Below are 13,935 nucleotides of genomic sequence, written 5' to 3' on the forward strand. Positions count from 1 at the left end.
CTTTAGATGTGAAGTGAGTCTCCTATAGGCAGGATATATATGGGTCCAGTTTTGAATTCATTTAACCATCTGTGTCCTTTACATGTCATTTACATTTCAAGTATATGTTGATAGGCTTGTACTTATTGCCATTTTGCTAATTGTTTTCTGGTTGTTTTTGTAGTTCTCTTTTATTTCTTCTTTTGTTTTCTTCCCTTGTAATTTGGTGACTATCTTTACTGTTATGTTTGGATTTCTTTCTCTTTTGTGTGAGCGTGTCTATTTTAGATTTTTGGTTGTGGTTACTATGAGGTTTATATATAACACCCTGTGTGTATACATGATTATTTTAAGTTGATGATCTCTTTTTTTTTTTTTTTTTTTTGTGGTACGTGGGCCTCTCACTGTTGTAGCCTCTCCTGTTGCGGAGCACAGGCTCCGGACGCGCAGGCTCAGCGGCCATGGCTCACGGGCCCAGCCGCTCCGCGGCATGTGGGATCTTCCCAGACCGGGGCACGAACCCGTGTCCCCTGCATCGGCAGGCAGACTCTCAACCCCTGCACCACCAGGGAAGCCTATGATCTCTTAAGTTCAAACCCATTCTAACATCTTGTATTTTTACTTCCCCAGCCACACGTAATGTTTTTGACATCATGTTTTACATCTTTCTGTTTTGTGTATCCCTTAACTACTTATTGTGGATATCGATTTTACTACTTTGTCTTTTAATCTTCCTATCCTACTGGCTTTATAGGTGGTTACACTACTACCTTTACTGTATATTTGCCTTTACCATTGTGAGTTTTCATTTTGCAATTTTCATATTTCTACTTGTTATGTTTTCTTTTAGGCTTTGAGAAGTCACTTTAAGATTTCTTTTAGGGTTTGTTTAGTGATGTTGACTTCTTTTAACTTTTGCTTGTCTGTAAACTCTTAATCTCTCTTTCAAATCTGAGTGATAGCCTTGTCAGGTAGAGCATTCTTGGTTGTAGTATTTTTCCTTTCATTATTTTGAATATATTGTACCACTTCTTCTGGACTATAGTTTCTGTTGAAAAGTCAACTCATGGTCTTATGGGAGTTGCCTTATATGTAACTTGTTGCTTTTCTCTTGCTGCTCTTAAGAGTCTCTATCTTCAATCTTTGCAGTTTTAACTGTAATGTGTCTTGGCATGGACCTCTTTGGGTTCACCTTGTTTGGGATTCTCTGAATATTTGTTTCCTTTCCCAGGTTTGGGAAGTTTTCCACTATTGGTTCTTCAAATAATTTCTCTGCCCTTTTATCTCTCTCTTATTTTCCTGGGACCTCTATATATTAGTATTCTTGCTGTTGTCCAGAGGTCTTAAACTACCATTTTTTACAATTTTTTTTCTTTTTTCTATTCAGCATGAGTGATTTCTATGATTTTGTCTTACAGTTCATTGATCCATTCCTCTGTATCATCTAATCTTTTTATTCTTTCTAGTGTATTTTTAAAATTTCAGTTATTGTGTTGTTCAGCTCTGTTTGGTTATTTTTTATATTTTCTAACAATTTTTTAAACTTCTCACTGTGTTCATTCTTCTCCTGAGATCAGTGACCATCTTTATGATCATTATCTTGAACTCTTTATCAGGTAGATTGCGTATCGTGACTTTGTCTAGATCTTTTTCCAAGTTTTTTTTTTTCCCCTTTGTTTGGAACATATTTCTCTTTCTCATTTTGCTTAATTCTCCATGTTTGTTTCTATATATTAGGTAGGTTGGTAACATTTCCTGATCTTGGAAAAGTGGCCTTATGTAGGAGACTGACTGCTGGTGTGTGGGGCTGTATCCTGAGACAGTTGCTTGTGGTTCCCAGGGTGCTTAAGGCTGATGCTGATCCACTGGTCAATGGGGCTGAGTCTCTGGGTCGCTGGCTTTGGGGGCCTTTGGATCAGGGGCTGGTGCCAGCCTGGTAGTGGGTGGGCTGGGCCCTTGCACTTCTGGCTGCTTAGCTTATGGGGTCCTGGGACCACGGATAACCAGATAAGCCCCAGTCACTAATAAGCTAGAGGGAGGACTCCAGAATGGTGCTAGCTAGCACCAGTTTCCTGGTGGTTGAATGAGCTTTCACAAATGGCTAGTGCCAAAATTTATGTCCCCAGGGGACATCTCACTTGCCTCCTGCCTCTCTGGGAGGCTCTTCAAGATCAGTAAATGTCTGAGCCAGGCTTCTTTCAAATTACTGCCTCTGTGCTGGTACTCAGAGAGTGAGATTTTGTGTGCACCCTTTAAGAGCAGCATCTCTGTTTCCTGCAGTCCTCTTGCTTTCCCATATGCAAACCCCACTGGCCTTCAAAGCCAGATGTTCTGGAGCCTCATCTTCCTCATGCAGGACCCCTGCACTGGGTAGCTTGATATGAGGCTCAGACCCCTTGCTCCTTGGAGAGGACCTCTGTAATTGTGATTATCCTCTCATTTGTGGGTTGCCTACCTGGAGGTTTGGGTCTTGACTGTACCACATCTCTGCTCCTCCTACCCATTTGTTTTGATTTCTTCTTTGTATCTTTACTTGTGGTAAATCTCTTCTGCTAGTGTTCAGGTCATTTTCATTGGTAGTTGCTTTGTAAATAGTTGTAAATTTGATACGCCTGTGGGAGAAGGTGAGCTCAGGGTCTTCCTACTTCACCATCTTTGCCATGCCCTCCAAGGAATAATTATTATTATGTTAAGGACAAGGATATTTTGAATGGGTACTATCTGGCTTATTTATTAAAACTTTTCTTTTACCTTGATTGATCAAATAGTAATACAGATTTAAGCATTTATAAAAACTACAAACTATAAAGCACTGCAGTTACATTATTAATATTATGAATAAATGATTTTTAAAAACGAAATTTTTCTAGACATTCGTGAAAACAAATCATTACATCATTGCTTCAGCATGGAATAATAGAATTGTTCAGTTATAAGACCCTTGAAGTGAAATTTTCTTTCCAGTTTGCATTGATACACAAGAGGATTACATTTTCATGATCTCAGATGTGAAATTTTATCTCATATACAGAGAACTGAGCCTTCCTCTATAATTTTTTTGCATATTTAGCAGTGCTCCTCTTGTCAAGAATTTCTTGTTTACATCCCAGCTAAATCTCTCTTGCAGCAACTTAGGCTCATAGCTTCTTATTTTGTCCTCAGTGGAGAGGAAGAATAACTGATAAAAATCCACAAGATATTCTGGTATATATTCTTCTTCCACCACACCCTCCCCACCAACGCCAGAATACTGCGATGATGTTTAAAAAAATTTTTTTTCCTCATAAGTAGTTTTCTCTATTTAAAAAAAGTTGGCGAGGGATATTGTACCCTTTTATTTTTTTATATCATTTAGGTTCCTTAGCTTTCATTCTCCATATTGCACACATACTAATAGTTTTTGAATATCAGTTATATCTAGGCCAGTTTCAGGTAATACAAAGGATTTTGTGAGAACTTTATACTCTCTAGAGCTAAGAATGTGCTACCAACCCTGGTCTGGAGCAGTGGGGGAAAATATCTTTCCAAAGGCAGATGGAGAAATTCTCATCTCAAATCAATACGTTTCCTTTCTTTGGTAATGGAGTTGAATTATAACTGACTAAAAGATCATTGTTCCCAGGTGTAGCGAGGACAATAGTGTATGGGACTCCAGAATAAGAACAATTACTCCACTTTGTATAGCATCGCTCACAGTAAACTTCCAAAACCTTTGCCTGATAATGTGTTATCCCAAACTGGATACATGTAAAACACAGTTTCTTTTTGTTTTTTGTTTTTTTGTGGTACGCGGGCCTCTCACTGCTGTGGCCTCTCCCGTTGCGGAGCACAGGCTCGGGCGCACAGCCTCAGCGGCCATGGCTCACGGGCCCAGCCGCTCCGCGGCATGTGGGATCTTCCCAGACCGGGGCACGAACCCGTGTCCCCTGCATCGGCAGGTGGACTCTCAACCACTGTGCCACCAGGGAAGCCCAAAACACAGTTTTATTATTGGGTTGGCCCAAAAGTTCGTTCGGGTTTTTGTAACATCATACAGGAAAACCTGAACGAACTTTTTGGCCAGCCCAGTATTTAACCCTGGGTCACATTTAGGATACATTGAAAAAGATTGTTGGACTACCAAGAGAGGCTTCATTCTTTTACATGTAGCTGTCCAGTTTTCATGGTACCACTTATTGAAGAGAGTGTCATTTCTCCATTTTATATCCTTACCTCCTTTGTCATAGATTAGTTGACCATAGGTGCGTGGGTTTATCTCTGGGCTTTCTATCCTGTTCCATTGATCTGTATTTCTGTTTTGGTGCCAGTACTATATCGTCTTGATGGCTCTAGCTTTGTAGTATAGTCTGATGTCAGGGAGTCTGATTCCTCCAGATCCGTTTTGTCCTCTCAAGATTGCTTTTACAATTTGGGGTCTTTTTGTCTACATACAAATTTTAATATCTTTTTTCTAGATCTTTAAAAAACGCCATTGGTAATATGATAGGGATTACGTTGAATCTGTAGATTGCTTTGGGTAGTATAGTCATTTTCACAATATTGATTCTTCCAATTCAAGAACTTGGTATATCTCTCCATCTGTTTGTGTCATCTTTGATTTCTTTCATCAGCATCTTATAGTTTTCTGCATACAAGTCTTTTGTCTCCTTTGGTAGGTTTATTCCTACGTAATTTATTTGTTTTGTTGCATTGGTGAATGGGATTGTTTCCTTAATTTCTCTTTCAGATTTTTTATCATTAGTGTATAGGAATGCAAGAGATTTCTGTGCGTTAATTTTGTATCCTGCAACTTTACCGAATTCATTGATTAGCTCTAGGAATTTTCTGGTGGCATCTTTAGGATTCTCTGTGTATAGCATCATGTCATCTGCAAACAGTGACAGTTTTACTTCTTTTCCAATTTGTAATCCGTTTATTTACTTTTCTTCTCTGTTTCCTTGGCTATGGCTTCCAAAATTATGGTCAATAATTGTGGTGAGATGGACATACTTATCTTGTTCCTGATCTTAGAGGAAGTGCTTTCAGTTTTTCACCATTGAGAATGATGTTTGCTATGGGTTTGTTGTATATGCCCTTTATTATGTTGAGGTAGGTTCCCTCTGTGCCCACTTTCTGGAGAGTTTTTATCATAAATGGGTGTAGTATATTGTCAAAACCTTTTTCTGCATCTATTGAGAGGATCATATGGTTTTTATTTTCAATGTGTTAATATGGTGTATCACATTGATTGATTTGTGTATATGGAAGAATCTTTGCATCCCTGGGATGAATCCCAGGTGATCATCGTGTATGATCCTTTTAACGTGCTTTTGGATTCTGTTTGCTAGTATTTTGTTGAGGATTTTTGCATCTGTATTCATCAGTGATATTGGTCTGTAATTTTCTTTTTTTGTAGTATTGTTGTCTGTTTTTGGTATCAGGATGATGGTGTCCTTGTAGAATGAGTTTGGGATTGTTCCTTCCTCTGCAATTTTTGGGAAGAGTTTGAGAGGATAGGTGTTAGCTCTTCTCTAAATGTTTCATAGAATTCACCTGTGAAGGCATCTGGTCCTGGACTTTTGTTTTTTGGAAGATTTTTCATCACACTTTCAATTTCGTTACTTGTGGTTGGTCTGCTCATATTTTCTATTTCTTCCTGGTTCAGTCTTGGAAGGTTATACCTTTCTAAGAATTTGTCCATTTCTTCCAGGTTGTCCATTTTATTTGCATAAGAGTTGCTTGTAGCTGTCTCTTAGGATGCTTTGTATTTCTGTGTGTCCGTTGTAACTTCTTATTTTTCATTTTTTGTTTTCTTTATTTGAATCCTCTCCGTCTTTTTCTTGATGTGTCTGGCTGAAGTTTTACAATTTTGTTTATCTTCTCAAAGAACCAGCTTTTAGTTTTATTGATCTTTGCTATTGTCGTCTTGTTTCTATTTCATTTATTTCCCTCTGATATTTATGATTTCTTTCCTTATACTAACTTTGGGTTTTGTTTGTTGTTCTTTCTCTAGTTCCTTTAGGTGTAAGGTTAGATTGTTTATTTGAGATTTTTCTTGTTTCTCGAGGTAGGATTTTATTGCTATAAACATCCCTCTTAGATCTGCTTTTGCTGCATCCCATAGGTTTTGGATTGTCGTGTTTTCGTTGTCATTTGTCTCTAGGTATTTTTGATTTTCTCTTTGATTTCTTCAGTTATCTCTTGGTTATTTAGTAACATATTGTTTAGTCTCCATGTGGTTGTGTTTTCTACGTTTTTTTTTCCTACAACTGATTTCTAATCATAGCATTGTGGTCGGGAAAGATCCTTGATATGATTTCAGTTTTCTTAAATTTACTGAAGCTTGACCCAAGATGTGATCTATCCTGGAGAATGTGCCATGTACACTTGAGAAGAAAGTGTAATCTGCTGTTTTCAAATGTAATGTTCTATAAATATCAATTAAATCTATCTGGTCTGTTGTGTCATTTAAAGCTTGTGTTTCCATATTAATTTTCTGTCTGGATGATCTGTCCACTGGTGTAAGTGAGGTGTTAATGTCCTCCACTATTATTGTGTTACTGTTGATTTCCTCTTTTATAGCTGTTAGCATTTGCCTTATGTATTGAGGTCCTCCTATGTTGGGTGTATATATATTTATAATTGTTATATTCTTCTTGGATTGACTCCTGATCATTGTGTAGTGTCCTCCTTGTCTCTTGTAACATTCTTTATTTTAAAGTCTATTTTATCTGGTATGAGTATTGCTACTCCAGCTTTCTTTTGATTTCCATTTGCGTGGAATATCTTTTTCCATCCCCTCACTTTCAGTCTGTATGTGTCCCTAGGTCTGAAGTGGGTCTCTTGTAGAAAGCATATATACGGGTCTTGTTTTTGTATCCATTCAGCTAGCCTGTGTCTGTTGGTTGGATCATTTAATCCATTCACATTTAAGGTAATTATCAATATGTATGTTCCTATTACTATTTTCTTAATTTTTGGGTGTTTGTTTCTGTAGGTCCTTTTCTTCTTTTGTGTTTCCCACTTAGAGAAGTTTCATTAGCGTTTGTTGTGGAGCTGCTTTGGTGGTGCTGAATTCTCTTAGCTTTTGCTTGTCTGTAAAGCTTTGATTTCTCCGTCAAATCTGAATAAGATCCTTGCCACATAATCTTGGTTGTAGATTCTTCCCTTTCATAACTTTAAATATATCGTGCCACTCCCTTCTTGCTTGTAGAGTTTCTGCTGAGAAATCAGCTATCTTATGGGAGTTCTCTTGTATGTTATATGTCATTTTTCCCTTGTTGCTTTCAATAATTTTTCTTTGTGTTTAACTTTTGTTGATGTGATTACTATGTGTCTTGGTGTGTTTCTCCTTGGGTTTATCCTGCCTGGGACTCTCTGTGCTTCCTAGACTTGGGTGGTTATTTCCTTTCCCATGTTAGGGAAGTTTTCGACTATAATCTCTTCATATATTTTCTTGGGTCTTTTCTCTCTTTTTTATCCTTCTGGGACCCCTATAATGTGAATGTTGTTACAGAGATCTCTTAGACTGTCTTAATTTCTTTTCATTCTTTTTTCTTTATTCTGTTCCATGGCAGTGAATTCCACCATTGTGTCTTCCAGGTCAGTTATCTGTTCTTCTGCCTCAGTTATTCTGCTATTGATTCCTTCTAGTGTATTTTTCATTTCAGTTATTGTATCGTTTATTTCTCTTTGTTTGTTTTTTAATTCTTTTCAGCGCTTGTTCTTTAGTTCTTCTAGGTCTTTGTTCAACATTTCTTGCATCCTCTCGGTCTTTGCCTCCACTCTTTTTCCAAGGTCCTGGATCATCTTCACTATCATTATTCTGAATTCTTTTTCTTGAAGGTTGCCTATCTCCACTTTATTAGTTGTTTTTCTGGGGTTTTATCTTATTCCTTCATCTGGTACATAGTCCTCTGCCTTTTCATTTTGTCTGTCTTTCTGTGAATGCATTTTTCATTTCACAGGCTGCAGAATTTTAGTTCTTCTTGCTTCTGCTGTCTTCCCTCTGGTAGATGAGGCTACGTAAGAGGCTTGTGCAAGCTTCGTGCTGGGAGGGAATGGTGGTAGGTGGAGCTGGTTGTTGCTATGGTGGGTAGAGCTCAGTAAAACTTTAATCTACTTGTCTGCTGTTGGGTGGGACTGAGTTCCCTCCCTGTTGGTTGTTTGACCTGAGGCAACCCATCACTGTTGCCTACCCAGCTCTTTGGTGGGGCCTATGGCGGACTCCGGGAGGGCTCATGCCAAGGAGCACCTCCCAGAACCTCTGCTGCCAGTGTCCGTGTCCCCGTGGTGAGTTACAGACACCGCCACCTCTGCAGGAGACCCTCCAATACTAGCAAGTAGGTGTGGTTCAGTCTCCTATGGGGTCACTGCTCCTTCCCCTGGGTCCTTATGCACACAGTACTTTGTTTGTGCTCTCCAAGAGTGGAGTCTTTGTTTCCCCCAGTTCTGTTAAAGTTCTGAAATCCTGCTGACCTTCTAAGTCTGGTTCTCTGGGAATTCCTCCTCCTGTTGCCGGACCCCCAGGTTTAGAAGTGTGACATGGGGCTCAGAACCTTCACTCCAGTGGGTGGACTTCTGTGGTATAATTGTTCTGCAGTTTGTGAGTCACGCACCCAGTGGTTATGGGATTTGATTTTATTGTTATTGCGCCCCTCCTACCATCTCATTGCGGTTTCTCCTTTGTCTTTTTATGTGGGGCATCTTTTTTGGTGAGTTCCAGTGTCTTCCTGTTAATGATTGTTCAGCGGTTAGTTGTGACTCTGGTGCTCTCAGAAGAGGGAGTGAGTGCACGCCCTTCTACTCTGCCATGCTGAACCAATCTCTCTAGGGTTTTCATTCTTGTGGGAGAGATAGACAATAAAAATGCTGTTGAAAGAGTCACAAAAAAACAGATTAAAAAGGAGAGAAAGTGAATGAGTTGAAATGATCTGCCTAACATTTGTGTATGGAGAGACAGTAATCTTTGGGTCTATTTCACTCTTACAAATCTTGCTGAGTATGCCAGACTGCAAGTCCCTGACTGCTATTACTATTTTTTAGGTTTGTTTCTCAAGGTTGAGAAATGAGGTAATGGCTCTCCCCTTCCTTGGACAAAGAACAGACATGCTTACTGAATTGCTGTTAAAAACTGTGGATTCCCCAAACTCAGTGTTCTTCAGCTGTGGTGAAATCCTGCTGCTCATGTAGCATCCATATTAGTTTATCATTTTGTCCCTGTGGAAATTGGGGCAAAAAGATCCCATGCAAATGTGATGACACTTATGCTCCTTTTTGTACTGTGAGTAATAAAGACAATTGTCTCTGACCCAGAAATCTCATGTCTTCTGCTAGTATCCGTCACATAGTTACAGGCTGACTTGTAAGTAAAGTAAAATCCCAGACCTGATGATCAGAGTCAGCGAGGTGGGCATATGGGATTCAGATCCAGGCCTTTTTGATTCCAGAGCCTACCTCTTAATCACTCTAGCAGTTATATTGGCTTCATACAGAACTAACAATATTTTAATGCCTGTTTACTTTAAGCCTATTTACATTTATCTATTTATGTTTTCAATGGTTTATATTTAATTTCTGTGGATTAAAGTATTTTTTTCTGTCATTATGCTCTTATTGGCTATCAACGAATTTCCCAGGTATGTTACTTCATATCTCATAAACATAGCCAAACTTTGTTACTTTTTTTTTTTTTTTTTTTGTGGTACACGGGCCTCTCACTGTCGTGGCCTCTCCCGTTGTGGAGCACAGGCTCCGGACACGCAGGCTCAGCAGCCATGGCTCACGGGCCCAGCCGCTCCGCGGCATGTGGGATCTTCCCGGACCGGGGCACGAACCCGTGTCCCCTGCATCGACAGGCGGACTCTCAACCACTGCGCCACTAGGGAAGCCCTGTTACGTATTTTGTATTACTAATATAAAATAAAATTATATTTAAATAAAAATAAGAGCATAAGCAAGCTATACTTCTCATTTCATTGTTTTGATCATTTATTATGTTCTAGATACTATGTAATGCTGAAAGACCACAAATATTATTAGACACAATCTTTGTTCTTGAAAAGTTCAGTATGGTTTCTTCTTCTCTACTCCTGGATATATTGACCTATGGTTATAAAAAATAAGCTTGGAATAGCTACATGTGGCCAAATTGTGACTTAATTGGCAGTCATTGCCAAACTTACCCAGTGGTGGACCACAGAAATGAGGACACTACTATATTAATGACAGTGTTACCTATATTGGCCTCTTATTCTTTGTTAAACTATATTTTGAGACTTACGTATAGATCCAGTATAAAGTCAAACAAACATTAATGATTTTACTTTATTTTTTTATTGAAGTATAATTGATTTACAATGTGTTAGTTTTTGGTGTATAGCAAAGTGATTTAGTTATCTATCTGTCTGTATATATATATTTTTCAGATTCTTTTCTATTATGGTTTATTACAGAATATTGAATATAGTTCCCTGTGCTATAAGTAGGACCTTGTTGTTTATCTATTTTATATATAGTAGTTTGTATCTGCTAATCCCAATGTCTTTATTTTTTTTTAATATGTAAACCAGATTCACTTCTTTTGCCTCAAGCTTCTCTCTCCTTGTTATAGTGCCTACTCTTTCTCTATCTGCGTCTCAGCCCTGTCTAGTTTCTGAACCAATCTTGATGGATTTTAGGAGGAAGTATGTTAATGACCTTTGCTTCCCATCTGTCTTGAAATAGCCCATCAAATGTGGGATCTAATGGCCCTAACTGTTAAACTCCAGGGGTTCTTTCTGTGACTCTTCTCTAAGGATAATCAAACATGAGAATAAGCCTAAATTTTTTTCAGAGTTATTGTCAGCATTACTCCCTTTACTTTCACATACTGGTCAGTCCCCAGGATTGAACTTATATTTCGGACCGTGCTCTTCAATTCTACCTGATTCTTTCAGTCCCTTTAAAAACAGTATTCTTCCCTGAACCTCAGTTTTGAATGGGGAAGGTGAAATAGTTAATAGATTTCTTTGGTTTATCAATATATGCATTGTAAAATTGTATCAGTTTCCTGCTATACACATAGAAGTTACTCATATCAACAGTCTTTAGAATTGTTCAACATCTGGAGTGAAAACCTTGAAATTTGGGTTTAAGGACTCTTGTTTTGGGTTTAAGGACTATAAGTTACAATATTATGTCTTAGTACTTAAACTGTTATCTTTGTTCCAAGGTGCAAGATTAAAGAATGATGTTCAATGTTAATTAGAATGACAAGCAAGTTTTCACTTTATTTTTCCAAAGTGATATGGCCTTCTGTTTATCCATCTATTTCCCATCTGTCTATCTACTTTCATATTTTTATGTTGTCTGTGTTTGAGTTAAGCAGATTCTTTTTAATTATTACCTTCTAAGTCCATACATATAAAACCAGGAGAAAAGGGCAACAGATGCTTTAATTACTCTCCTTATGTATTTGATATTAAAAAACAAAATTAGTTTATCTGAAATATGTACACAATGTCAATCCCATATGATTTTAATTTGGAGTTAGAGTTGGCATTAATAAAATAAGCATTTGTGCCTATCGAGAATTTTAGATTTATTTTGTTGAACTATGCCTGACATTAAGCTTAGCTTGGGAAAGGTAAATAAAGCAGTCCCTTATTAATAGAAGAAATCATGTTTTATGTAGGTTGTAATTGTGAATGCTCACTAAAAGAGCTATAATAATGAAATATTGAAACCAGAAAAAAACGGTACTTAGTGTTTAAGTAGAACAGACATAAGCCAGTTAAAAATCTAACTTTTTACATATGAAAAAGCCATGTTAGAGGCTAGTTTGCACCATAGTAGAATGGAATTGGAGAGCATATACCTTGCATTTTCAATCCTCCTTGTATATATAAGCTGTACTCTGGTTTCACTCCAGGCTCCAGTCTTGACTTACCAGTCTATTTTTTTCTGTTCTCACTCAAATGAATCCAACCATCTACCACCTCCACTGCTACCCCTGGACTTTACACAGATCAGTGCACATCTTTACGACTATAAACTTAAGAGTTCTCCAATCTCATTTGAGCCTTCAGAACTATTTGGAATCATTTTTCTTTTCTCTTTTCAACTTCCATTTAAATTTCCATAATATCTATACCAAAACCTTTATTCTGGATCCTACTGTACTTACAGTACAATCACACTCAATAGATCGTTAATTCACAAGAAAGCCAAGATTATCAGGTGGGAAATCCTGTAACTTTGTATTCCCTCTTCTGAATACTACTGTCCTCATGTTCATTCTTCTCTTCTGACCCAGAGGCTGAGGTGCTCTCTCTTATCTACAAAGGTAGCTGCTTCTCCTGTACCCTAGAGACAATCTTCTGCTAGGTCTGTGAAACCCAGCTAGTCTTTTCAGGGGTCACTTCTCCTAAGCCTTCAAGGAAGCTCAAATATTCTCATCCTTTATCTACCTTTCCTTCAAGCCCTACTTCCCTTATTCAATTCTTTACCAAAATTTATGACAATGTAGCCTAGGCTTGCTTTTTCAAATCCTGAATTTCTATCTATCTATTAATTACTCTTAAACTGGGAATGTTTAGTGCCTGATGAAGCTGTCTTCCTATAGTCACCTCTTAATTGCCAATAGAGCTGCTCTTTTAAACCTCATCTTACTCATCTTTTGCCCTTGATACTGTTGATCACCCTCTCCTTGAAGAATTTGTACCATTAATTTCCAGGATTTTTTTTCTTAAAATTTTTATCCACATCTGAAAATTGCTTGTAAGGGTCCTTTAATAGTGTCTCCTTTGCTTGGCCTTTGGATTTTTGTATTCTCCAGAGTTCAATTCTTTAATTCTCTTTTCTTATTCTAACTTTTCTTACTCTAACATTATCCCTGAATATCATTTTGTATTTTCTTTTTTTAAAACATTTTTATTGGAATATAGTTACTTTACAATGTTGTGTTAATTTCTACTGTACAGCAAAGTGAATCAACTCTGTGTACACATATATCCCCTCTCTTTTTGATTTCCTTCCCATTTAGGTCACCACAGAGCATTGAGTAGAGTTCCTTGTGCTATACAGTAGGTTCTCATTAGTTATCTGTTTTATACATAGTATCAATACTGTGTATATGTCAATCCCAATCATTTTTGTATTTTCAATTGCCATGTAAACCTGTATATCCTGAAGCTACTTCAAAATTAATATGTTAAAACCAAATGTGTTATTTCTCCTCTTACAGCAGGTTTCTATTCTAATATTTTCTGTTTGAATGAAAATACTACAGTCCGCGCCATCTTTTAATCTGGAATCTGGGGGAATGCTAGGCTTTTGTGTTTTCCCTTCTCTTTCCCTCTTTCTTAACCTACTTTAATCAGTTCTAACTCTGAAAAATTATTGAATTCTAACTCTGAAAAATCATTGAATTCTAACTTTGAAAATTTATTGACTTTAGTTCTTCTTTTCATCCTTTCTGAAACTGCCTTTGAAGTCTTCATCATTTTTTTCCCTTTGGGTAAGCCATTTTATCTGATTTCCCTATATCTAATCTCACCCTCCTTTAAACCATCATCCACTCTGTCTCCTGAGTTATTGTCATTTCTCTATCAAAAATTCTCTTTAGTCGCCTTAATGTCCCCAGGATTCAAGTTCCTTGACTTGCCTGAGAAAGCTTTTTACAATTTAGTCCCAACCCAATTTTTAGTCTCATCATCCACTAGCCTGTATATGCAACTTTATTTCAGCTAAGTTCATTTTTTCATCTTTGCTCATCTTTGGTTCACTCTGTCATTAAAGCTACTTCATTCCTTCTTCATCTTACAAATTCTTTTTTCCTCTTCAAAGCCTAGTCCAAATATCAGTTTCTCCATGTTGCATTTTACAACTCCTCAGTGGTAACTGAACATAAGATATTGATTTAGGAAATCAAATAAGGTCTTTTTTTTTTTTCAGAGGAAATGAGTATGACTAGACATAGTTTTATCTTTCAGAAAG

The sequence above is a fragment of the Pseudorca crassidens genome, chromosome 6, assembly GCF_039906515.1.
Source record: "Pseudorca crassidens isolate mPseCra1 chromosome 6, mPseCra1.hap1, whole genome shotgun sequence".
NCBI classification, from domain to species: domain Eukaryota; kingdom Metazoa; phylum Chordata; class Mammalia; order Artiodactyla; family Delphinidae; genus Pseudorca; species Pseudorca crassidens.